The sequence below is a fragment of the Saimiri boliviensis genome, chromosome 11, assembly GCF_048565385.1.
Source record: "Saimiri boliviensis isolate mSaiBol1 chromosome 11, mSaiBol1.pri, whole genome shotgun sequence".
NCBI classification, from domain to species: domain Eukaryota; kingdom Metazoa; phylum Chordata; class Mammalia; order Primates; family Cebidae; genus Saimiri; species Saimiri boliviensis.
The window spans coordinates 22,846,767-22,872,964 of NC_133459.1; the positions used below are offsets into that span (position 1 = coordinate 22,846,767).

Here is a 26,198-nt window from a genome sequence, read left to right on the forward strand (position 1 = left end):
AGCCTCTTAAGCAGCTGGGACTATAGGCATGGCCGGCTAATTTTTAAAATTTGTTTTGTAGGCCGGGCGCGGTGGCTCAAGCCTGTAATCCCAGCACTTTGGGAGGCCGAGGCGGGTGGATCACGAGGTCAAGAGATCGAGACCATCCTGGTCAACATGGTGAAACCCCGTCTCTACTAAAAATACTAAAAATTAGCTGGGCATGGTGGCGTGTGCCTGTAATCCCAACTACTCAGGAGGCTGAGGCAGGAGAATTGCCTGAACCCAGGAGGCGGAGGTTGCGGTGAGCTGAGAGCGCGCCATTGCATTCCAGCCTGGGCAACAAGAGCGAAACTCCATCTCAAAAAAAAAAAAAAAATTTGTTTTGTAGAGACAGGACCTTGCCATGTTGCTCAGGTTCATCTCGAACTCCTGGATTCAAGTAATCTTCCTGCCTCAGCCTCTCAAAGTTCTGGAATTACAGGCATGCACCACCGCCCCTAGCCTGTTGTTTTTCTTAGTGGCAAGGGGGAACCGTCCATGGCTTCCCCAGTCCTTGGACTAAAATCCTTACTCTGACCTGAAGACCTCCCATCTGATCTCTGCCTGCCTCTGACCTCATTCTGCCCACTCTCCCGGAAACCATTCCTGGCGTTGGTGGCCATACTGGTCCTAGGATCTTTGCACAAACCAACCTTCTGCTTCCCCCACCCTGTCCCACCCTGCCCTCTTCTAGAATGCTCCCCAGCCCCAGCTCCAGCCCCTTCTCCCCTGCCTTTTGTCCTTTGGGTCTCAGCTCCCGTGTCCTCCACTGACAGATGGGTTTTTACCTTCTTCTCCATTTCTGAGGGAGCCCCTGACCTCCCACCCATAATAATCAATGACACCATATCATTCTTTACGTTAGAACTTGTCAGACAGTCTTATTATCTTGTTATCATCTTTTGCGCTTGGGTCATCTGTCCCCCCAACCCCAGCCCTACTAAAAGGTGAGGTCTACAGGGCAGGGAGGGGACGCCACTGACTCTGCCCCACCTTGCAAAGTGCCCGGCCTGTAGTGAACACTCCGTAGCACGGAATGAGTGAATGCACTGAGCGTTGAAGGGCCTTTTCAGGCTTCTGTCTCCTGGGCTTGGCTGGTGTGGCTGCCCCTGGTTATGGGAGGGCTGGTGAAGCAAGAGCTCCCTTCCCGAACCCCTAACTGTGGGTGTGCACAAACTCATTCCGCCATGGCAGGCGTCCTGTGGCTTAGCCAGCCTGGATTAAGGGACAAAGCAGAAGGTGGGCTTGAGCCATGGTAACAGAAGGCTGAAGATCACCAAACCCCACAGAGAAGGATCTACCTGAGACCCCAAGACCCCCGCTTCCCAATTCCCGCCACTTGGCATAATCATTCTCCCATTTGCCTGGCAATTCACGAGCGTGATCTCATTTCTAATCCTTACCACAACTATACCGAAGTACATTCTATTCATTTTACAGAAAGAAACAGTCTCCGAGAGTTTTAAAAACTGCTCCCATCTTGCAAGTAGTAAGCAGTGGAGCCAGGATTTGAACCTCAGACCATGCACTGGGGGTTCTTGCCTCCACAAACAAACCTGGAAGAGCCTCCTGAAGCATCCTGAAGTGGCCTCCAGTGCAGTTTACCATGGAACTCAGGCCTCAGGGCCAGAGCAGGCTCCCTCTGGGCTCCTCTGCCCCCATTGTGGCCTCTCCCTGTAACCAGGTCCGCCTCGCCTCCAGTGGGAAGCTCTTGAAGCCACAGATTGGTGCCATGCTTCTTAAAGACCCTACTCAGGTGTCTCAAGTCTTTGGTGAGAAGGTTGAATTACAGAATTATACTCTCAATCAATATTTGTTAATAAATACCACCTTGCAGCTGGGCATGGTGGTTCATGCTTGTAATTCCAGTACTTTGGGAGGCTGAGGTGGGAGGATCGCTAGACCCTAGGAATTAGAGGCTGCAGTGAGCCGAGATCATGCCACTGCACTCCAGCTGGGGCAAGAGAGCAAGACCCTGTCTCCATAAAATAAAGTAGGTTGGGAGCAGTGGCTCCTGCCTGTGATCCCAGCACTTTGGGAGGCCAAGGCTGGCAGATCACTTGAGGTCAAGAGTTCAAGATTGGCCTGGTGAAACCCATCCCTACCAAAAAAAAAAAAAAAAAAAAAAAAAAAGCCGGTTTGGTGGCATGTGCCTGTAATCTCAGCTACTTGGGAGGCTAAGGCAGGAGAACTGCCTGAACCAGGAGGTGGAGGTTGTAGTGAGCCGAGATTGCGCCACTGCACTCCAGCCCGGGCGACAGAGTGAGACCCTCTCTCAAAAATAAATAAATAACTACTACCTTGGAGTTTCCTATAAAAATACATTTTTTTCCCTATACAAATCTCAGTTCTTAGTCAGCTGGGGAGAGTTTGAAAGCATCTTACCGGCACCAAGCCGCAAGGTCGTCGGCCCAGATCCAATCACTTTCTGGAAATCATTTGAAAACAGAACCGGGAAACCTGCCTTTTACTCCTGATTCTGTCACTAAGCTGCTGTAAGACTTCGCGCTCACCTCTGCTTCCTGGGCCCCAGCTTCCCTGTTTCTGAAAGGAGAGACCCTCTCTCGAGGTCTCTTCTCGCTTTCCATAATGTTGATTACCTGCTGCCTGCTAGGGATACCGCCCTGGGCTCAGCCTGGGGAGGAAGGAGCCTTTGATCCTACAGGGGCCGAGTTTTTGACACTTGCCGGCTGCCAAGCCTCCGTTTCCTCCGGGTCTAACGTTCTGAGCTTGTCAAATCCCCACCTGCACCCCGCAAATCCTTCCATCAGACTAGCGCCATGCTCCTTTAAAAGACCCTACTCAGAGTGCCTGGAGTTCCTCTCGGCTTTGCGAGGCCCCTTCCCTCTCTCCTGGAAGCCTCCGGCTGGACTTCTCCACTGGACGGAGTGCCCGGGAGTGCCAGAAAGGACCCAGGCACGGGGACACCACGGGGAGGCGCCGCCACTCCAGTGTGCGGGACCCTGGCGCCCCCGGCGCCGCCCCCGGGCTCCCCGGGATCACCTGCGCGGGGCGGGGCCGGGGGCGGGACCCCCGGGCGGGGGCGGGATCCGCAGGCTGGCAGTGCCCGGCGGCGGCGGGGACCCAGGCAGGGAGCGCGGCGGGGCCGGCAGGAGGCCGACCGGGGCTCGACAGAGCAGGTAGGAGGCGCCTGGCCGCCGGGGCGCCCCGGGCTACGGGGAGCGAGGAGCGGCCCGGCCCAGGTGCGGTGGCTTCCTGTCCACCTGCCGGCCGCGCTGGGCGAAGGAGGGCCCGGGGGTGGGGACCAGGGGTCCCCCGTCTCGCCCCACCTCTGTTGGAGGAAGTGCCTGAGGTCTGCGCGGGAGGGCGTTGGTCCGGGGTGGTGGGAGGGAGGCCGACCCTCTCCAGTGCGTTTTGGAGACGAGGTGGTTTCCTTGTCCCCTCCCCACCCAAACCTCTGGCGAGGGGTCGAGGTTCGCTGGAAGAAAAGGGAGTCGACCTTGACCCAGGCTGGAGGTAAAGGGAGCTTTTACTCACTTGGAGCCTTGACCGCCTCTTCTGTTAGATGGACACCTTGATGGGTCGGCCCTATGCAGAGGCCCCTTCTGAAGATCTGAGATCCCGGGAGTTGAAAACCCATGGCAGAGAAAACCCAGGGTACTAGTTCAGAGCAGCAAATTCAGCTGCATGTTTGGAGGGGCTCGAGGGTCGCTCATCCAACAGCGCTTCCGGGGAAGAATACAGAGGGGATACAGACACGCCTCCAGTTCTCTGGGTGTCTTCGTGGGAGGAGGAGATGGCTGTGTCAAATATGAAGGCTGGTTTAGAGAGACCAAGGAAGGCCTTGAGCCTGAGAGGAAGATTCCGGAAAGCTCCATGGAGGAGGTGGAATCTTAGTGGAGCGGGGAGAGGATATCCCAGTGGTTAGAGCAGTGCTTTGGAGTCCCTGCTTGCCTCAGCCTTGGCTGTCCAACAGTCTTAGACAAGTCCACATTTTTCTCTATGGTTCAGTTTGACGTGCTCCTTAAATGAAACAATTTCTCTGATAGATTAAATCAGATAATTCATAAAGTGTTTAATACAGGGTGGATATCTAGTAGGCACTTAATAAACAGCTATTAATGTCTGTGAGACCGCAGCTCCTTGGGGGCAGGGATGACGCCTATTCGGTTCACCCTTGTATCCCCAGCACCAGCACGGTGGCCGGCATGCAGTAGGTCTCAGTTCATATTTATCTAATGAATGAATGAATGAGTATGAAGTACAATGCTTGGCACAAATAGTTAATTTACAGATGACTGGTTCTGAGAGGTGTGTGTGGATACGGGAGGCAGTGGTCTAAGTGGATGGAACAGTTATAAGCATAAGCCCAGAACAACAGATTATAGGCACCCCCTCTTACGGTGCATGTGTGTATGTGTGTGTGTGCACTTGTGTGTGTGTGCACATGTGTGTGAGTGTGTGCACATGTGCCCGTGTGTGTGCGTGCATGCCTGTGTGTGTGTTGGCGGTGGTAGTAGAAAGTGACAGGCACAGCCGGAGCACCAGGCACGTGACACCCTGGAATCCTGAGCCCCAGCAGCCTGTGGGAGTGGATGTCAATACCTTTCTCATGTCCTCTAAGTAGGGAGAGGGGATGAAGAACAGCCAAGAGATAGCAAAGGACCATGAATGCCTGGCGGGAGGCGGGGAGGAGAAGGGAAGGGGGTTCCCATGACCCATTCATGGCGTGGGGCATTCTTCACCTCGTCCCTGCCGGGCTCTGTGCTGCCTGAAGCCAAGGTGAGCTGCAGGGAGGAAGCATGGGACCTGCCAGCCACCCACGGCGTGTGCAATGAGCTGGGCCTATAGTGAGCTGGGCATATAGTGAGCTGGGCTTGAGGAACTGGCTGGGCTCTGTGGGAATCAGGTGTAGGGGATTCCTATCAACAACTTATCCCCTGGGCCAGTTCCTGGGCTCCATATCACCGTGTGGACTGTGGCCATTCCTGCCTCGAGCCAGGAAGGAGCTGTGCCCTTGAGGTAGAGCCACTCTAAGCACAGCTAGTTTTAGTTTTGTGACATCCTGGCAGGCAGCTTCACTGGGTTTCCATCTCCCTGGGTTGACCAGGAATAGGTGAGAAGCAAAGGTCTAAAGTGGAGGTGGAGCCTGCAGGAGTCCATCAACAGCCGGGAGGCGTGGGACCCCTAAGAGGCCAAGTTCGAGCTTCTCCTTGCAGTACCTTCCACGGTTGCCAGCAACCCTTGTTTAATATCTGTGTTTTGCCCTAAGCTCTAGCAACGCAGGGAGCAGGCCTGCCTTGCTTCTCACTGTGTCCCCACCTCGCACGGCATCTGGCTTACAGGAGGTGCTCAGGGAATCTTCATGGAATGCATCGGTCTAGACTGAGGACGGGGCTCTTGGCTTTGAGGGAGGAGATTCTGATGAAACTGACCATGAGCTTTTTGTTTCGTTGTGCGGTCCCCACCCGTCCCCATCCCCTCTCTCACATTTGGTACCTCCACCCTCTCTCGTACCATCATCAATGCCTTTTCTCAGAGAAGGATCTAGTGCTAGACATTTATACCTGAAGGGGAGGCCTCACACTATGTCACTGTCCTGGGGCTCCCAGCAGAGAAAGTGACGTCCAAGCTGACCCCCATCCTGCTGCTCCTGGGACACGGGGTCATGGTGTGTTAGAGGCGACAGAATCTCTACAGGTAGTGGAACGCACCCTCACTCTCAGGGTTTGCAAACCAGGGTCTGGACACACCATTCAGGGTCACGTAGAGTTGGGGGAGACCATCGTCTCCTAATTCCAAGTGCTTTCGAGACTCAGTAAGCAGTGAAATTCTCTGGGAATTGTAAATGCAGCAGCACTTCCCTTTATTTTTCAGTCTTCCAGTAAATTGGGATGAAATGTTAAAAAGAAAAAGAAAGGTAAAGTGGATTTTAAGTTGCCCAACGAACTCTTTTAATTTCTTAAAAACAACAAACAAAAAAAACCCCCCGCATGTATAATGAAAACAAAGATCCAAAATTATATCTATTCACCTGACTTTTAAAAAGGTATATATTTAATATTGAAGAGAAATGTCCAAAACAGAACTTCCGTAACTTGGACTAACCTGTTGCTGGCCCGAAGTGCCTGTGTTGAGATGTCCACTTTGCATGCTGCTGTCCAGGGGCCTCTGAAGTCAGCCCGGAAGCAGCGGCCAGTTTGTTTCTCTTGGATAACTTCCAAGCTCTGTGCTATTTTTCTTATCGGTTTTCCCATCTCCATCCAGCCAGCCTCCTGAGGCAGTCGTTGGCATCTTGGTCCCTGGAGTCCCACTTTTTGCTTTGGGATCTAGCAGGATGGATTTCTTGCTGGTTACACTGAAATGAATTCATAGTCAGAAGTATAAATGCCAGGTGGGCAGGAGGAGGCAGGAAGAAGGAAGGGGAATGAGCCCCCCAAAAAAGAGCCAGCAGTGAGTTTCTGTGGATTCCTGAGCAGGGCAGGGGTGTAGGTGAAGCCAGAGCCTGAGCTGGACGGTGGGGCTGGACCTTCTCATGTGGTTTGAAATTCCCCAAGGTAGTGGCTGCAGTTTAGCCTAAGGAAGGAACAGAGGGCGTGCCAACCTCTAAGACAGAGAGGCCTGTTCTCCAGCTGGATTCAGGCCTGTTCCGAGGGGCCTCCTGCCTGGGCTGGACACACCTGAACTGCAGGGGCCCTCATGGGGCTGGTACCTGCTTGGGGCCTCTGGGCTTGGAAGGCTTAGCTCCAAGTAATAGTCCTGAGGACGCGAAGAAGAGCAGAGCATTAACCCCTCTACTCTGCCTCAAGCCACATCACCTCCCTGAACCTCAGTTTCTGAATTTAACCAGAGACAATAGTAGCCTCTGCAATCACTTATTAAGAATTTGTTTCCCGGCCAAGCGTAGTGGCTCATACCTGAAATCCCAGCACTTTGGGAGACTGAGGCAGGAGAATTGGTTGAGCCCAGGAGTTTGAGCTCAGCCTAGGAAACATAGGGAGATCCCATCTCTATAAGAAAATTTTAAAAGAATTTGTGACTGGACATGGTGGCTGACACCTGTAATCCCAGCACTTTGGGAGGCCAAGGCAGGTGGACCACCTAAGGTCAGGAGATCGAGACCATCCTGACCAACGCAGCAAAACCCCATCTCTACTAAAAATACAAAAATTACCTGGGCGTGGTGGTGAATGCCTGTAATCCCAGTTACTTACTCAGGAGGCTGAGGTGGGAGAATCGATTGAACTTGGGAGGTGAAGGTTGTAGTGGGCCAAGATCACGCCATTGCACTCCAGCCTGGGCAACAAGAGCGAAATTTCATCTCAAAAAAACAATAAAAGAAAGAAGGAAAAAACACACAAGAATTTGTTTCCCTTTGCCTCTAAAGAAACTTGTATCTGGGGAGCTACCTTTCCGGGCAAACAACTCAGGATTAAAAAATTCCTCCCGCGGTTCTCTCATCATTGATTCATGTACTTGTTCGTTCACTCAGCCCACCTCTTCAGCGCTTGCTAACACCTGCACTGGGAATCCAGAAAGAGCTCTTTTTGCTGCCAGTCTGGTTTCTTGCAGACCGGAACACAGTAGCCTCGCTTTGAAGTTTTGATCTGTTCCTCCACCTGGCGTATTTCCTCAGTCTGTCGTGCAATAAAAAACAAATGTGGGCCTGGAGTGTGCCTCACACCTATAATCCCAGCACTTCAGCAGGCCAGAGCAGGAGGATTACTTGAGCCCAAGAGTTTGAGACCAGTCTGGGTGACATAAGGAGACTCTGTCTCTACAATTAACAAGAACTTTAGCAGGTGTGGTGGTGTGCACCTGTAGTCCCAGCTACTGGGGAAGCTGAGGTGAGAGAATCACATGAGCCCAGGAGGTTGAGGCTGTTATGAGCCATGATGGCACTACTGCACTCCATCCTGAGTGACAGAGCAAGACCCTACCTCGTAGAAAAAAAAATAGCAATTGTGTGACTTTTCCCATCACTGCTGTGCCCAACCCCATGACCCTCCTGGTGGTTTCCTAAGGTTTCAACTTGCAGTTGGTAGAGGAAGATAAATGGTTAACTTGCTTGTTGAGAGCTTCTTAGGTGCCTACATAGTGCTGAATGCAATGGAGCCCTGGCCCTTTAACATCCCCAGAAATGAGTATTATTGTTCCATGGTGCCCTTGGGATGCCTTCTCACTTCCCTGAGCCTGGGGCAATTTTGCCTTCATGGGCCACATGCTCCATAAGAAATATTTAAAATTGTCTGGGCACAGTGGCTCATGCCTGTAATCCCAGCATTTTGGGAGGCCAAGGCGGGCAGATCTCCTGAGGTCAGGAGTTCAAGACCAGCCTGGCCAACATGGTGAAACCCCATCTCTACTAAAAATACAAAAATTAGCCGGGCATGGTGGTGGGCACCTGTAATCCCAGTTACTCAGGAGGCTGAGGTGGGAGAATCACTTGAATGGGGAAGGCGGAGGTTGCAGTGAGCTGAGATCCCACCATTGCACTCCAGCCAGGGTGAAAAGAGTGAAACTGTTTCAAAAAAATAAAAAGAAATATTTGCAATTATATTTATGACTGCATGGGTATATCAAAACATCTTCTTTAACCTGAAAGTCACTTTTTCCTCTGGATTTTAAAAGAAATGAAAACATTTTTTGTGGGACCCTAAAAGTACTCTGGGCATCATGCCACCTGCACCTAATGGAGACATGGGTCCTCCAGCCAACAAGCAAAAGGACAAAACTCCCGCCAGGCCCATCGCTGTGGAAGCTCTAACCTCACAGTACTGCCCTGAGCAAGAAAGAAGGAAGGGAGGGATGAAGAAGAACTGGAGAAGGGGACCAGTTATCTAAAATCTTAACACTTTTAGTGGTATTAATAGTTCTTCCTGGAAAGTGAAGCTTGGTTTGTTGGTTAGTTTGTTTCTTTGTCTGACTGCTTTTTACTTAAACTTTTTAAGAGCCACACCTACTCAATCCTCTTTCTTTGAGTGTTCTATCTCCCAAGGGTAAATGGTTTGCCCAGAGGATGAAAAGCCAATTTATTTATTTATTTATTTATTTATTTATTTGAAACAGAGTCTTGCTCTGTCACCCAAGCTGGAGTGCAGTGGCACTATCTCAGCTCACTGCAACATCTGCTTCCCAGATTCAAGCGATTCTCCTTCCTCAGCCTCCTGAGTAGCTGAGATTACAGGTGTGTGCCACCACGTGGCTAATTTTTGTATTTTTAGTAGAGACAGGGTTTCACTACATTGATCAGGCTGGTCTCGAACTCCTGACCTCATGATCTGCCCGTCTTGGCCTCTCAAAGTGCTGGGACTACAGGCATGAGCCACCACATGCAGCCCCATTTATCTTTTTTCTAAGCAGCTCCAAGTTCCTACCTAATCCCCAGTAACAGCATCATTAGTCACAATAATAACAATAATTAACATTTTTGAGAGCTTTCAGCATGCCAGGCTTTCTACGAATCACTTCCCAGCCTTGTCTCCTGAAAGCCCCAGGAACCCTATAAATGAGTGTCATCTCCATCTTGCAGATGAAGAAACTGAGGCTTGGAAAGATGAAGTGAGTTGCCCAGCTGGCAGTGCCAAGATGGATCCATGTCTGTTAGTTTGTTGCAGAGTGTAACCTCTCTGAGGGTGAGGACTGCCCTGCTTCCCACCATCTCCCTATCACCCGACACAATGCCTGCCACACACCAGCTCTCCATGTGAAATGAATGAATGTTGGACAGACCCCAGAGCCTGAACTCTTACCCTTTCCACTGTCCTGCCCTGCAGGGAAGCTTATCTGCTTTATTTCCCCTGCTTTTTGTCTTGAAACAAACACTGCCTGTCACTTGAGTGCAGATATTGGCAGCTACAGCCTGGGTGGGCTGGGACAGCTCAAAGCCCTGCTGGAGTGAGGAATTATAAAAGCAGGCAAGGGATCAGGCATTGATTCTCCCACTAATACTCCTACAGTCCCATCCCCACCCCCAGCTAGGGAATCTCCCAAGCAGAGTTTATCTCCTGCTGAGCCTGCTTCTCTCTGGGAACTAACTTAAAAATGAAGCTGGCAGAGTGCCAGGCAGAAACGCCAAGGATGTTCGCATGGCTTCCTGCCCTGGGGCTCATCCCTTCCCTCTCCTTATGCCCTTTCTCCAAGGCACATTACCAGACAGAGAGCTGGCATCCCCTGGGGACCATGAACTCACCTCCCAAACAATGAGACACTTGAGAAGTGCAGCTACTACCAAAGAAAGAGAAATCAACCACATACGCCCTTGAAGCAGACGGACCAAGATTTTAAAGTAAAGCGTGATGATACTTCAGGAGATAAGGGAAGAAATTCATGAAATAATGCAAGAACAAGAAGTCACAGGTGCTTCCCTTTCTCAGCATCACTGAAGTAACAGTGGCCAAAATGAAATTCAGTGACTTCTGAAAGTCAAGAAATCTTTGTGACTCTCACAAGAACTATAAGCGGTATTTCTATTTTTTAATTTTTTTATTATTTATTTATTTTTTGGAGACGGAGTCTCGCTCCATCGCCCAGGCTGGAGTGCAGTGGCACAATCTTGTCTCACTGCAACCTCTGCCTCCTGGGTTCAAGCAGTTCTCCTGCCTCAGCCTCCCGAGTAGCTGGGACTACAGGCACACGCCACTATATGTGGCCAATTTTTGTATTTTTAGTAGAGATGGGGTTTCACCATATTAGTCAGACTGGTCTTGAACTCCTGACCACAGGTGATCCACCTGCCTTGGCCTTTCAAAATGCTGGGATTATAGGTGTGAGCCACAGCACCTGGTCCATAAGCAGTATTTTAATGTACTTTCCCATATTTACAGGAAGATTATGTCTTCTCCTCTTTCCAAAGAGCTGAGACAGAAATATAACGTTCGATCCATGCCCATCTGAAAGGAGGAAGAATCTCAGTTTGCACACGGACACTATAGAAGTCGGCAGATTAGCAAAGTGATCCAAGTTTATGGGAAGAAATCTGTTATCTACATTGGACATGTGCAGGGGTAGAAGGCTGGCCATTTGCCCTAGCAGGGTGCTTAACCCTGAACAAAGACTACAGAAAGATCCCTGAGCAGAAAGCTAAATCTCACCAAGTGGGAACGGAAAGGGGCAAATATAAGGAAAACATATTTGAGAAGATGTAGGAATAAAGTAATCTTACATACAGCTTTCATTAAAAAAAAAAAACTGCAATGAACAGAAAAAAAAAAAAAAAAAAAGGAGAACCAAGCCAAAACATTTAGGTATGAAAAATTTAAGATTTAAAATAAAAGACATAATAGATGGCCTGAATATCAGGATGGATACAACTGAAGAATTTGCAAGTACATAGGATGATCAGATTGATAATTATCCCCAAAAGCAACAGGCAATGGAACACAGACAACAAATAGAAAAGAAAAGCTGAGAGAGACCAGGCACGCTGGCTCACGCCTGTAATCCCAGCACTTGGGAGGCTGAGGCATATGGATCATTTGAGGTCAGGTGTTCAAGACCAGCCTGGCAAACATGGTGAAACCCCATCTCTACTAAAAATACAAAAATTAGCCAGGTGTGATGACAGGCACCTGTAACGCCAGCTACTTGGGAGGCTGAGGCAGGAGAATCACTTGAACCTGGGAGGTGGAGGTTGCAGTGACCTGAAATCATGCTACTGCACTGCAGCCTGGGCAACAGAGTGAGATGCTCTCTCAAGGAAAAAAAAAAAAAAAAAAAAAAAAGCTGAGAGAGATGGAGAGTGCAGATGGGTAAATAAATTCACACATAGGTATTATGGCAAAAATAAGAATATGAAAGACCAGGAAGAAGAGCAGGGAGAAATAACAGATGATGTACAAAGGAACAAGAATCAGGCTGGCATCATACTTCTCAACAGCAATACCAGATAAAGGAAGTCAAAGAAGTGATGTCATTAATAATTTTTAAAAAAGAACTCTTTCAATCCAGAATTTTAAAGCCAGCCAATTTTTCATTCAAATATGAGGTCATAATAAAAATATGCTTAGGCAAATAAAGCCTCAGAAGGTGGAATACACAAAGACCCACAATGAAAATACTCTTGCAGGAAATAAATAATAAAAGAAATGTTCAGGAGATGCTGCAAGAGCTGGGGAAGTCAGGCTTCAGTGCGAGAAATAGAAACAGTACTGGGCATTTTAGGCAGAAGTGGATTTTGTACACCTAGTTTTGTTTTGTTTGTTTTGTTTTTACTATTGGAAATGCTAGAGGCTCCCAAAATGCTGCAGAACCGGCCAGACTGGGGAGCTATAGCATCTACCATAACCGGTAAAGTGGAGGAACCTCAAGGCTGCTCTGGAGATTGAAGCTGAACTTCACAGGGAACTGTTGAATTCAAGGACATATACATCCTGGATCCAGGGACCTGGAAACTGATACACTGTAACTACCCAGATATTGGAACCCAGAGTCTGGGTACCAGTGTCGTCACTGCAACACTCGTTCATCTTTTCAACAAGGAGAGAGTGAGCCCTGGGGGCTTGGACAGTTTGGGAGGTGACACTGTCCAGCTAGAATTAAATGACACTGATCTAGTTTATCCAATTTATGTCATTGTTACCTTCTATTAATGGCAAGTGACACTGGTTTTCCATTTTTAGAAGTGATAGAATGTGTGTGTGTGTGTGTGTGTGTGTGTGTGTGTGTGTCTGTGTGTGTGTGTGTGTGTGTTTTGAGGCAGAATCTCACTCTGTCACCCAGGCTGGAGTGCAGTGGTGTGATCATGGCTCACTGCAACCTCCACTTTCTGGCTCAATCAATCCACCCACCTCAGCCTCTCAAGTAGCTGAGACCACAGGTATGCACAACCATGCCTAGCTAATTTTTTTTTTTTTTTGGTAGAGATGGGGTCTCAGTATCTTGCCCAGTGATAATGGTTAGGCTTTGCATCCCCACCCAAATTTCATCTTGAATTGTAATCCCCTTAATCCCCAGTTGTCAAGGAGAGACCAGGTGGACATGATTGAATCATTGTGGTAGTTTCTCCCATGCTGTTCTCATGACAGTGAGTGAGTTCTCACCAGATCCGATGGTTTTATAAGGGGCTCTTCCCGCTTTGCTCGGCACTTCTCCCACCTGCTGCCTTGTGAAGAAATCACTGCTTCCCCTTCTCATTCCTCCATGATTGTAAGTTTCCTGAGGCCTCCACAGCCATGCTGGACTTGGAGTCAGTTAAACCTCTTTCCTCTATAAATTACCCAGTCCTGGGCAGTTCTTTATAGCAGTATGAAAATGGACTAACACTCCCAGGCTAGTCTCTAACTCCTGGGCTCAAGGTCCTTCCACTTCAGCCTCTCAAAATGCTGGGTAGGAGCAACTGTGCCTGGCCATTTCTGACAGTCCAGTGGTCTAAGCAGTCACAGGGCCCACCCAGATTCCAGAGAGTGGAGAAATGGACTCTGCCTCTTGGTGTGGGCAGTGTTTGGGTCACACGGCAGGAGAGAATGTGGCATGGGGGATATTATGAGGCCGTCTTTGGAAACTGCAATGTGCATAGCGGGGAAGCACTGGTGAGTTTTGGAGGCAGGAAGTGGCTCATTCTGCCTTGTGGGGGAAGGGAGGAGGAGACAGGTGCTAGTGGAATAAGACGGAGGCAGGTTCATGGAAGACCTTGATTGCCACAACAGATAATTAGAACTTTATTCTGTAGCAGGTGGGAAATGATCCTTGATATTGGAACAATGGAGGAGCCATGTGGAAAGCAAAGGTCTATAATTCTGATTCCTCAGCAAGTGGGTCCCCAGAGAAGACACTGGAGGCTTCTATTTTTTCACAGTAACATATCCCAGCCCCACAGTGGCGTAAGAAACACACCGCCTCGAATCTACTGAGCATTTATTATACAATTGTTGTATGCTGGGTCCAAGGCCAGGCCAGGCACTGCAGAGGTGCATCTGTGATTCATAAACCTGAATCCTGGAAATTCCAGTCCACAGCTTCTAGATCCCTTCCTGCATGCCTCATGGTCCAAAAACCCTTTGCCGAGAAAAATATCCAAGTCCAAGCAATGTAAAAGTACCAAGGAGGCTGTGACTAGTCCCTTGAGTCTTCATGGAGCTGAGGGGGCTGTGACGGCCCAGGCCCTGAGCTCAGGGAGTCAGACCCCAGAGAGTTAAGTGTATGTTCGAAGCCAACCTATGCTCAGATACCTGCTTAAGTCTGTTTCTTCCATGCAGCCTATATGCATGCATGCATTCACTCATTTATTCATTCAAGTGCCTTCTGAATGGCAGGCCTCACGGGGCGTGCTGGCAGGAGAGCTATAACTAAGGCAGGTCTGTCCCCAGGAAGCACCTAGAACAGAAGGAAGCCAGAACTGGCTACTAATGACAACACTTTCATGGGTAAGTGCTATAACTAAGACACCTGTGAGATGCCGTGAAGATTCTCAGAGGAGCCTGGCCTCCTTGAGATAGGAGGAGAAGCTTTGGGCAGGTCTTGGAGAGAAAGGAAACTGACATTATGAGTTCCCACTATGGCCCAGGCATTCTGTGAGGGGATAGTGTGCACTGCTAAGCGACTTATGCACTCAAAACCCTTCACAGGCCTGTCTATAAGGTACGGGTAAGTGATTGACACTTACTCTTAACAGTTATCATCTCCTTTGAGCGTCGTAACAGGGAACTAGAGAGGAGTCGCGGAGCCTCCTTTACAATTGAGGGCTTGGAGGCTAAGTCGTGAGCTGAGGTGGACACAGGTAAACTGGAATTCAGTCCCCAGTTTAATTCTGAAGCCTGTATCTCTGTCTAGTTCATGTATCACCTTTCTAGTTCATGGAGGAGAGAAGGAGTGGAGGACATTCCCAGAGAGGGGACACATCTTGGGGAAAATACTCAGCAGTCTCAAGGAGCCAGAGTGTGAAGTATGTGGGTGCCCAGATGGGGTGGGAGAGGTGGCAGGAGAGAGGCAACCGGGGCTGAATACCAGGTGGGGCAGGAGAATACCAGCTGGGGTAGGAGAATGGGCTTGATTCTGTTCATAGGGAGAATTGACTGAGGGTTCTGTGACACCCTGGCCACACTAGAATCTCTCCTTCCAGGTCACACTCCCATGACTGCAGGGCTGCGCCTGGAACGCTTCCTCCTTGTCACGGCCTCCTCAGGCTGTGGTGTTTGCTCAGAATCTGAGCCCCGGGGCAGAGAGCACAGAAATATTTATTCATGTCACTGCCAGCCCTGCCTCCTGGAGGCCCCCGGGGCACCTCACGGAGAAGCTGAGTTACATAAATCGGACTTGACACGGCAGCAAAGAGAAGGAAACAAGTTCTCCTTATTCCTTTTTCTCCATCTTTGACACATTCGAGAACAGGATGGCTTGACATTTCCCTCTCTTCTTCCGCCCTCGCCTTACTGGCCTGGGGTCCCCAGGGACCTTGGTGGTGCTAGACCATTGTGATTTTCATTTCAATTCTGCTGTGGCTGGGGGTTTGAGGAGATCTTACTAGAGGTGGAGGAGGGGAAAGAAGGAAATATATGAAAGGGCTACTTTGTGCCAAACACTGCCAGAGGCTTTATATTTATTATTATTATTATTATTATTATTATTAAACAGCAACCCCATCATGAGGGTCCTGTTCTTACCTCCACTTTACAGAAAAGGAGATGTAGGCACAGAGAGGTTAAGTAAGTTCCTGAAGGTCACCCAGCTGAGCCAGGTCGCTCTGGCTCTGACCACTACTGGTTCATTTTCAAACCTCTCAAACTGAGTCCATAACGTAGGGATCCTTGTTGTTGTTGTTGTTGTTAGAGATGGGGGTCTCGTTATATTGCCCAGGCTGGACTCAAACTCCTGGGCTCAAGAGATCCTCCTGCCTCGGCCTCCAAGTAGCTCCAAAGAAGCCTTCCAAGTAGCTAGGACTACAGGTGTGTGTTACCATACCCAGCGCATAACGTAGGGGTTCCTGAGAGCCCACTATGCACTGGTTTCTTACTGTGGAGGAAGTTCTATGGTTTAATTCCCAGTGTATTTTTCTTTCTTTTGAAGACAGAGTCTCAATCTGTCGACAAGGCTGGAGTACAATAGTGAGATCTTGGCTCACTGCAACCTCTGGATTCAAATGATTCTCCTGCCTCAGCCTCCCAAGTAGCTGGGATTACAGGCATCTGCCACCATGCCCGGCTGATTTCTGTATTTTTAGTAGAGACGAGGTTTCACCATGTTGGTCAGGCTGGTCTCAAACTCCCGGACCTCAGGTGATCCACCCGCTTCAGCCTCCCTAAGTGCGGGGTTATAGGCATGAGCCACCATGCCTGGCCCCAATATATTTCTTGAGTCTAGGCTCCACTCCAGCCCTCCCTGGGCTCTAGACTTCACTGTCCTGAGACCGTCACTCACCCACCCAGTCACCGAATCTACTCCCTAGACTTCACTCCCCTTGTTCTTCCCAGCTAGACTGGCATTCTTCCCTTCCCACCTCAGAAAGTCCCAGTAAAATAATAATAACAATGTTCATTGATTGAGCAGCAGCAGTAAAGTGAAGTGGTCAAAAGCATGAACTCTGGTGTACTTGAACTAAGTTCCACCTAGTTCTGCCGCTTTCACTGGCTATGTGACCTCAGGATACTTAGTCTCTCTGGGCCTCAGTTTCTCTACCTGTAAAATGGAGATAACGATGCCCACCTCCTAGAGCTGGCATGGAATGAAATTAGTTATACAAATAAAAATTTAAACTATACAAATAAAAACTCATTTATGAAGTTTTTAGACAAGTGCTTGGCACATAATAAGTGTTCATTAAATGCTCCTCTTATCTTCAAGCCCCCAATACATGGAGCAGACTCTGAAGTCAGATTCTCTGGGGTCATGTCTCTCCTTAGTGGGTGACCTTTAATAGTTAGTTAACATCCTTGGGCCTCAGTTTCCTCACTTAAAAACATTTTTTTGAGACAGGATCTTGCTCTGTGACCCAGGCTGGAGTGCAGTGGCACAATCACTGCTCACTGCAACCTTGAACTCCTGGTCTCAAGAGATCCTCCCACCTCAACCTCTAGCTAGGACTGCAGGTGTGAGCAACCACACCTGGCTAATCTGTGTGTGTGTCTGTGTGTGTCTGTGTGTGTGTGTGTGTGTAGAGACAGGGTCTCCCTATGTTGCCCAGTCTGCTCTTGAACTCCTGAGCTCAAGCAGTCTGCCCACCTTGGACTCACAAACTGCTGGGATTACAGGCGTGAGTCACTGTGCCCAGCCTAGAAATTTTAACAAACAGTATACTTTTTGCTTAGACTGGAGAGGCAATCAAATACACAAAGTTAGACCCCGTCTCTACCAAAAAAATATTTTAAAATTAGCCAAGTGCAGTGGCGTGCACCTGTAGTCCCAGCTGCTTGGGAGGTTTAGATGGGATGATCCCTTAAGCTGGGGAAGTCAAGGCTGCAGTAAGCCATGACTGCGCCACTGCGCTCCAGCCTGGGCAACAGAGCAAGACCTTATCTCAAAAAATAAATGCATACATAAATAAACAAATAAACAAGAATAAAGTGCTTAGCAGGGGGCTTGGCACTTGGAACTAAACGCATACAACCTATTATTGTATTCCTGGGATTCAGATCCAGGTCATTCTGACCCCACAGCCACAGGGTTTCATGACCACATGGTGCCACTCAAATTCCACTGTTACAGGCTGCCTGCCCTCCCCTGGCCCCTGCCCGGCACCCTCAGCCCCTGAGCTCACAGCACCTGTGTGTTAGTGTCACGTCTGCCTCCTGGGGATGCAGAACACACATGGGGGGGGGGTAGGCACATGCCAGATGTCCTGTGCCCAATCCTTGCTCAGTGCCACAGTCTCTAGCTCATAATATGATCGATGAATATTTCCTTAATGAATGGATTAATTAATGTACCAACAAATGAATGAGTTGGTGTCGGTAGGAGAGGGGTGTGGGTGGTGGACACTTACCACCCAGTCATAACTGCTCCTTCTGGGTGCCTCGTCTGTGCCCACACTGGGCATGGGCTTCATGTTCACAGTCCCATTGTATCCTCATCAAACCGCATTCGGCTTCACACCCAGGGACACTGAGATTTATCTTGGAGTTCTCAGCGTCCTTGGGCATAAAGCAAAGAGAAGGCCGGGCGCAGTGGCTCAAGCCTGTAATCCCAGCACTTTGGGAGGCCGAGGCGGGTGGATCACGAGGTCGAGAGATCGAGACCATCCTGGTCAACATGGTGAAACCCCGTCTCTACTAAAAATACAAAAAATTAGCTGAGCATGGTGGCACGTGCCTGTAATCCCAGCTACTCAGGAGGCTGAGGCAGGAGAATTGCCTGAACCCAGGAGGCGGAGGTTGCGGTGAGCCGAGATCGCGCCATTGCACTCCAGCCTGGGTAACAACAGCGAAACCCTGTCTCAAAAAAAAAAAAAAAAAAAAAAAAAGCAAAGAGAGAAAAGGACAGAGTTTGATTTGTTGTTGTGCAATATAATGTGAGCCATATGAGTGTCCTAGTAGCCACTTTAAAAAAAGTAAAAGGAGGGCCGGGCATGGCGGCTCACGCCTGTAATCCCAGAACTTTGGGAGGCTGAGGCAGGTGGATCACGAGGTCAGGAGTTTGAGACCAGCCTGGCAAACATGGTGAAACCCTGTCTCTACTAAAAATCCAAAAAAATTAGCTGGGTGTGGTGGCGCACACCTGCAATTTCAGCTACTCAGGAGGTTGAGGCAGGAGAATCGCTTCAACCCAGGAGAGGGAGGTTGCGGTGAGCAGAGATTGCGCCATTGCACTCTAGCCTGAGTGACAGAGCAAGATTTCGTCTCAAAAAATAAAAAGAAATGGGCTAAATTTTGATATTTTATATAACCCAGTACATTCCAAATATAAGCATTCCCACATGTAATCAATAGAAAAAAATACATATGGCATGAGCCACCATGCCTGGCAGAAAAAAAACTGTTAATGAGCTGTTTTACATCCTTTTATTTTGTCCTGAGTCTTTGTAATCCCATGGGCATTTTGCACTTAAAGTACATCGTAACAGCAGCTACATTTCAGAGGCTCAGATAGCCACGTGCAGCGAGGGACCACCATGCTGGATAGCACAGGTCTGGATGCTGGCGGGTGGTAGAAGCCTGGCTGACGACTGGGACTTCATTCACCTTAGCTGATGAGCAGCAGTCCAAGGTCGGGGCAGTGGTGAGCACGGTCAGATGTATTTCTAGAAAGTCCTCTGTAGCTGATGGGTTTTGAGGGGGGAGGGCTCTTCCATCCTCTCCACCCTAAGGTGGACAGATCACAGTGAGGGCATCCCTCCCAGCCCCCAGGATGTGACTTGAAGGTGGAGATGGGCTGCGTACACCCAAGAAGGACCCACCCATCCAAGGTGAATGTCAGGTCTGAGGCTTCAACCCCTACCAGCCCCTTCCGTCCTGTGCCTCGGGCCTGCTCTTTCCAGAGGCGGTCAGTAGTCACTGAATGCGGCAGGTTTGGGCTGATCTCGGCACCTGCTGTGGTTGGTAGGTAACAGATACGGTTCTGGGCAGCTCGGCAAGGAAGTGAAGAACCTGCTGCCCCTGCCTGGCCAAGCTCCCCCTGCCAGGCCCGGCTCAGGACACACCAGCCCAGGACACACCAGCCCACAGAGGCACACTCGCACACTTGCTCACACACTCGCCACCCCTCACCGCTGCTCAGCTCCCTCCCCGTGGTACACAGACACCCTGGAGAGCTCCACACCCCAGCACACCCACCGCATCCCTTCCTGAACCTCTTTCCTGCGCATGTTTGCATTTCCTGGACCCCTGGCTCATACTCACTTCACACATTTGGCACGTCCTGAAAGTCTCTTCCACGTTTCCTCTGACAGTTCAAGGACTGGGGAGGATGGTTGCTGCGATACCCTGGTTTGGGAAACAGAAAACTGAGTCCCAATCCTGCCCCAGTAGCTCTGTGACTTTGGACGATTTATTCAGTCTCTCCGAGCCTCAGTGTCCCTGGGTGTGAAGCAGAATGAAGTTTGGTGAGGATCCAGTGGGACTGTGAACATGAAGCCCATGCCCAGTGTGGGCATAGAAGAGGTGCCCAGAAGGAACAACCATGACTGGGTGGTGTCCACCACCCACACCCCAGGTCGAGGAAAGCCAGGCCCTGTTCATATACCTCTGTGCCTGTCTACAGGGCAGACCTGGGTCCTCCCAGCCTGCACACCTGAAGTTCCCCTGGGCCCCGTCAGCCTTTAGGGACAGGACTCACATCACATTGAAACCAGGAAGTTTGGCACAAACATGAATCCCTGAGCTCAGCTCTGCAGGGGGCAAGGCATTGGTGTCTATGATGGTTAATTTCAGATGTCAGCTTGACTGGGGCTGGGCATGGTGGCTCGTGCCTGTAATCCCAGCACTTTGGGAGGCCAAGGTGGGTGGATCATGAGGTCAGAAGTTCAAGATCAACCTGGCCAATGTGGTGAAACCCCGTCTCTACTGAAAATACAAAAATTATCCGGGCATGGTGGTGTGTGCCTATAATCCCAGCTACTCAGGAGGCTGAAGCAGGAGAATCATTTGAAACTGGGAGGCAGAGGTTGCAGTGAGCTGAGATTTCACCACTGCATTCCAGCCTGGGCGACAAGACTCTACCCTCCCCACCCCACACAGAAAAAGAAACAAAAACAAAAACTTGACTGGACTGAGAAACCTAGAAACTGGTCAGGTAGGGCAGTTCACAACTATAATCCCGGAACTTCAGGAAGCCAAAGCAGGAGGCGCTCTTGAGCCCGGGAGTTCCAGACCAGCCTGGGCAACATAGTGAAACCCCATCTCCACAAAAAATATAATTAAATTTAGAAAAGAACCCTGGAAACTGAGTAAAGCATTATTTTGGGGCATGGCTGTCACGGTCTTTCCAGAGGAGATTAGCAAGCGTGTCTGAGTGGACTTTGGGGAAGATCTGCTCTCAGTGTGGGGGCACTGTGCACTCGGCTGGGGACCCAGAGAGGACAAGAACAGTAAAAAGGAGGAATGCATGGGTCTAGCTCCTGGAGCTGGGATATACTCGTCTCCTGCGCTGGACAGCAGAACTCCAGGTCCCCGGCGCTTGGACTCCGGGGCTCACACAGCGGCCCCCAGGTGCTCAAGCCTTCAGCCGGGGACTGAGAGTTTGTTTTCTTATGTGTTTGTCTTTCGTTTTTGTTTTGTTTTTTTTTTTTTTTGAGATGGAGTCTTGCTCTGTCACCTAGGCTGGAGTGCGGTAGCACAATCTTGGCTCACTGCAACCTCCACCTCCTGGGTTGAAGTGATTCTCCTGCCTCAGCCTCCTGAGTAGCTAGGATCATAGGTGCGTGCCACCATGCCCAGCTAATTTTTATATTTTTAGTAGAGATGGGGTTTCACCGTGCTGGCCAGGCTGGTCTTGAACTCCTGACCTCAAGTGATCCATCCACTTTGGCCTCCCAAAGTGCTGGGATTACAGGCATGAGCCACTGTACCCGGCCAACGGGACTGAGAGTTATATCATCAGCGTCCCCGGCGCTGAGGCCTTCAGGCTTGGAGTGAGCCACACTCCCGATTTCCCAAGGTCTCCATCTTGCAGATGGCCTATCACAGGACTTCTTAGCCTCCACTATCGCATGAGCCCATTCCCCTCGTAAGTCCCCTCTTCTGTATCTGTATAGCCTATTGATTCTGTCTCTCTAGAGAACCCTGACATATACCATGTCCCAGGACTCAGTTCCATGGCAGATTCTTCAGAAACAACATCAGGGGCCTGGTAGACATTGGAGATGGTGTCCAGGACAGGTCGGCTCTGAGAGAACCCGGAACCAGTAGTACCAGGACCACTAGGCACAGTAGACAAAGCCCATAATACCTTTTTTTTTTTTTTTTTTTTTGAGACTTGCTCTCGGAGTCTTGCTCTGTCGCCCAGGCTGGGGTGCAATGGCCTGATCTCGGCTCATTGCAGCCTCTGCCTCCCAGGTTCAAGAGGCCTCGGCCTCCCAAGTAGCTGGGATTATAGGCACCCACCACCACGCCCAGCTAATTTTTGTATTTTTAGTAGAGATGGAGTTTCACCATGTTGGCCAGGCTGATCTTGAACTCCTGACCTCAGGTGGTCTGTCTGCCTCAGCCTCCCAAAGTGCTGGGATTACGGGCGTGAACCACCACACCTGGCCAAGGCCTGTAATATTTTTAAGGGCCCATTAAGATGTTTTAATTTCTGCTGAGTGTGGCGGCTCACACCTGTAATCCCAGTACTTTGGGAGGCTGAGGCAGGCAGAACTCCTGAGGTTAGGAGTTCAAGACCAGCCTGGCCAACAAGGTGAAACCCTGTCTCTACAAAAATAGAAAACTCAGCCAGGCGTGATGGCGGGTACCTTTAATTCAGCTACTCGGGAGGCAGAGGAATGAGAATAGTTCGAACCCGGTAGATGAAGGTTGCAGTGAGCTGAGATCGTGCCACTGCACTCCAGCCTGGGCGACAGAGTGAGACTCCATCTCAGAAAAAAAAGATGTTTTAATTTCTTTTGAAATCAAGAAACGAACTTCTAGAGCAGAAAAAAATGTTTCAGGTTTTCCTCTCAGGTTGGAAAAAAAAATAAAATTTTTAGAGTCCATGAAAACTTTTATGCTGGGAGGACCCCATAGAAGCCACGATGTGCCCAACTGGGTCTTCATTCATCCAGACGGGTCTATTGGGCAAGGTGCTGCCCGTCAGTTCTTATTTGATCCTTATAATCCAGAGGAGGGGATGAGGCTCCGGGAGGGTGAATAATTTGTCCACAGCAGTGAGTTTAAAGGTGACAGTGGCAGAATTTGGACCTAGGTCCATCTGAATCCCAGCCCTTGTTGTCTTCACCAAACCACACTCATCATTGCATTTAATCCAATCCTCATGGCTTAGGGACAATTGCCCCCCCGCCCTTTTTTTTTTTTTTTTTTTTTTTGCCACCGTTTCCCCACGTCGCCCAGGCTGGAGTGCAGTGGCGCAGTCTTGGCTCACTGCAACCTCTGTCTTCCAGGTTCAAGCCATTCTCTTGCCTCAGCCTCCCAGGTAGCTGAGATTACAGGCATGTGCCACCATGCCCAGCTAATTTTTTTGTATTTTTAGTAGAGACATGTTAGCCAGGATGGTCTCAATCTCCTGACCTTGTGATCTACCTGCCTCGGCCTCCCAAAGTGCTGGTATTGCAGGCGTGAGCCACCACACCCAGCCCCAATTACCCCATTTTAAAACTGAGAAAACTGAGGCCTGGAGAGGAGAAGGAAGTGCCTTGCCCACAGTCACTTGGCTAGTTAGTGAAGGAGTCGAAACGAGCCCCCTCATCCTGATCCTCTCTGTACAGCCGCACTGCCCTGTCCAGAGCTTCTCCTGCCCTCCCTCACTGTCCCCACCATCCACCGTCGTCAGTGCCACCCTGCACGCCTGGCTCCCCTGCCTGTCCTCTCACCTCCCTTTCTGGGTCCAGTTTCCAGCCACAGAAAGGCCACTTAGGTCCGTGCGGCATCCACATCCCACCTCCCAACAAAGCTGGGGGCTGCCACTTGCTGCTCGAGAGGGTGGGAAGAAAAGAGGCGGCAGGCTAAGGCGAGAGTGTAAGTTTAAATGACACCGCAGGTCCCCCAGACAAACGCCCCTCTGTATCTTGGGGCCTATTGTGAATGGCCACTGGCCAGCTCACACCGCGGGCAGCTTGAATGGCTGGGATTGCTTCCCCAGCTCCTGTCCTCTCTGGAGTCCAGCGGCTGCCAGGTCCGGGCTTGGCAGGAAGGGGGAGGGGTGTTCCTTCTGGAATGGAGGGTGTGGAGACAAACAAGCCTCAGGGACGGGGAGGGACCACGTCCTGAACCAAGCGAGAAGCTGAAAGAGTCACAAGGAGGAAGGGGCCTGGGAGGGAGGACTCTGGTCCCCAGGGCAGAGGAAGAGAAAGAGAATCAGAAGCAAGACCACTGAAAGATCCATTAGGGATAAGCTCAGATTTTTGGAGTTTCTAAGGTCTTGTTTTCTTTGTTTGTTGGAGTCAGGAGTTCGAGACCAGCCTAGCTGGCCAAATGACCCGCCTGAGAGCTTAGTTTTCTATCATAAACTCGTCCCCCAAACTCTCCAACAGAAGAGAAGAGTAGATCTTCTTTCCATCTAGACAAACACATCAGAAAATCTAAAGGTTTCCTTTTTTCCTTGGACTATAGAATCTCCCCCACCCCAGGCAGGCTGGTTACCCCCAGACTGTGCCCAGCAGCTCAGACCTGGGCATCTTCTTGCTCCTTCCTGCTGGAGGCCGGAGCCCCTGGTCCCCAGAATCCCTGCCCTCCTCTTGCTCCACCACCCCCTCACTTTAGTGGTGCATCCTCCGGGAGCTTCCTGGGAAAAGGTGCATGGCGTAGGGTGGGGTTCTGGTTTTTTTTTTTTTTTTTTTTTTTAAAGACTTGCATGCCCAAAAGTGTCCTTTCTCATAACATCCTCTTCTTGTTTTTTGTTTTTGTTTGTTTTTGTTTTTTTGAGACGGAGTCTCACTCTGTCACCAGGCTGGAGTGCAGTGGCAGGTTCTCGGCTCACGCAACTTCCGCCCCCCAGCTTCAAGCAATTCTCCTGCCTCAGCCTCCGGAGTAGCTGAAACTACAGGCATGCGCCACCACGCCCAGCTAGTTTTTTTGTATTTTTAGTAGAGACGGGTTTCACCATGTTAGCCAGGATGGTCTCAATCTCCTGACCTTGTGATCCGTCCACCTCGGCTTCCCAAAGTGCTGGGATGACAGGTGTGAGCCACCGTGCCCGGCCCCTGTTCTTGTTTTATAGATGCAGTATCTTAGCTGTCTGGGTATACCGATGTTTTCTCTGCTCTGTGCATTGTCCCTCCTTGCCTTAAATGCCTCCATCTGTTCCTTTGTTTTGTTCGCTGTCTGCTTTTTGTGTTTGGGGCTTTTCTCCTCTCAAAGGTCTGCCGATTGTCCTTGGCTATGTCTTCCTAGTTAAGAGTAAGATACATGCTGGGGGTGGTGGCTCATGCCTGTACTCCTAGCGATTTGGGAGGCTGAGGCTAGAGGATCCCTTGAATCTGGGAGTCCAAGACCTCATCTCTACAAAAGTAAAAAATTAGCCAGACATGAAGGTGTGCACCTGTAGTCCCAGCTACTCAGGAAGCTGAGGTGGGAGGATCACTTGAGCCTAGGAGTTCAAGGCTGCATTGAGCTATGATTGGCACCACTGCACACCAGCCTGACTAACAGAGCAAGACAAAACAAAACAAAACAAAACAAAACAAAAACGAAGGAAACAAAAACCCGTTGAAAACTCTAGGTGAGGTGGGCGGAGCTTGTCAACTAGCAGCCTCTCCATAGGCCGTGGTATTTGAGGATTCTCTAGCCAATTAGTATCTGTAGGTCTGTTCTCTTTGGCTGGTCAGTTTCCCAGAGCCGAGGCTGCTTCCCATTTTCAGCCAGAGATTAGCCTTTGGCAGAGCTGAGCTTCCCAGACAAATGTGCCTGTGAATCGCCTGGGGTCTGGCCCAAGGGCAGGTTCTGGCCAGCAGGCCTGAGTGAGATTCTGCACTTCTATCAAAGCGCCCGGGGCTGCCGGGGCTGCTGATCCGTGGACCACCGTGTGAAGGACAGAGCCTGTGGCGGCCACTGCCCAAAATGACTTGACACAGTCCTGTGCTGCCCCATGTGGGAGCCACCAGCCACAGAGGATACTGAGCAGTTGAAATGTGGCTAATACGATGGAGGTGCTACATTTTTTATTGTATTTAAATGTAATTAATTTTTCTTTCACTCGCCATGGCTACGTGTGGCTATCATGTCGGGCCGTGCAGGCCTAGCTCCTCCTGGCTGTCTCTGCAGAGGGGACAGAAGTCACTCTAATCTACAGGGTGGAGGCGGCTCGCAGTGGTAAGGACGGAGGGAAGGAGTGGAAGTGGTCAGAGTGGAGCTACGCCGTAACTTTCATCTTCCTCTTTTTTTTGAGATGGAATCTTGCTCTGTCACCCAAGTTGGAGTGCAGTGGTGCAAGCTTGGCTCACTGCAACCTCCGCCTCCCATGTTCAAGAGATTCTCTTGCCTCGGCCTCCTGAGTAGCTGGGACTATAGGCATGTACCACCATACCTGGCTAATTTTTGTATTTTTAGTAGAGACAGGGTTTTGTCATGTTTTGTCAAGTTCCAGCCTGGTCTCGAACTCCTAACCTCAGGTGATCCACCCACCTCAGCCTCCCAAAGTGCTGGATGACAGGGGCGAGTGCTGCCTATGGAAGTGGCAGCCATCTCCTCCTCAGCATC

At 50.1% G+C, this 26,198-nt stretch overlaps 1 protein-coding gene across 2 annotated transcripts in view; it reads left to right on the top strand.

Moving 5' to 3' along the window:
* The first annotated feature begins 3,077 nt into the window (after window positions 1–3,077).
* The window catches only part of NCMAP (non-compact myelin associated protein), a 54,565-nt gene continuing 31,444 nt past the window's right edge, over window positions 3,078–26,198 (top strand). For both annotated transcript variants that reach the window (XM_010345436.3, XM_003934850.4), the window contains exon 1: window positions 3,078–3,161. The gene's annotated coding sequence lies outside the window, so the exon portion shown is untranslated. The remainder of the gene's footprint in view (window positions 3,162–26,198) is intronic.